We start from the raw sequence: 1,006 nt of genomic DNA on the forward strand, positions 1-1,006 counted from the left end.
TTTGCACCTCCTTGGATCTTCCAGTGGTCAGAGTGGGACCATCCAGATTATAACTCCTCAGATCCATAAGGGACACACTCAAGGGGCAGACTCGGTGAGCACCAAAGCCCCACTGAAGCAAGTCTTGCCCCATAAGGGTGTCTCCAGCACAGAAGTTCTCCCATCATAGACACAGCTAATCCTCACAGCCAATTGGCCTGGAGGTCAATTCCTCCCAGTGATACCAACAACAATCAAGGCTTAACTACAACAAGACTGTGCACACAGCCCACAAAGGGGTGCACCAAGAGTGTCCACCTCAGGTAATTGGGGAGGCTGAGCCACTGGGCCCTATAGGACACCTAGCACACAAAGCCACTCTATCAACACAGGGAAGCAGCCAAAATGCAGAGACAAAGAAACAGGTCATAAATGACAGAAATGGAGGAAAGCAAACGACTGGATATAGAGTTCAAAACCACGGTTATAAGGTTTTTCAAGAATCTTCTAGAAACCGCCGATAAATTTAGTGAGACCCTCGAATCCAAATATATGAAGATAGTGTAAGGATCCTCTGGGACAACTTCAAGAGTACCAACATCAGAATTATGAGGGTGCCAGAAGAAGAGAGAGAGCAAGATACTGAAAATCTATTTGAAGAAATAATGACAGAAAACTTCCCCCACCTGGTGAAAGAAATAGACTTACAAGACCAGGAAGCGCAGAGAACCCCAAACAAGAGGAACCCAAAGAGTACCACACCAAGACACATCATAACTAAATTGCCAAGAGCAAAAGACAAAGAGAGAATATTAAAAGCAGCAAGAGAAAAACAAGGGAGTACCCTTACGACTGTCAGCTGATTTCTCAACAGAAACTATGCAGGCCAGAAGGCAGTGGCAAGAAATATTCAAATTGATGAATAGCAAGAACCTACAACCAAGATTACTCTACCCAGCAAAGCTATCATTCAGAATTGAAGGTCAGATAAAGAGCTTCACAGATAAGAAAGAGCTAAAGGAGTTCA

Source organism: Eptesicus fuscus, chromosome 6 (assembly GCF_027574615.1).
Source record: "Eptesicus fuscus isolate TK198812 chromosome 6, DD_ASM_mEF_20220401, whole genome shotgun sequence".
NCBI lineage: Eukaryota > Metazoa > Chordata > Mammalia > Chiroptera > Vespertilionidae > Eptesicus > Eptesicus fuscus.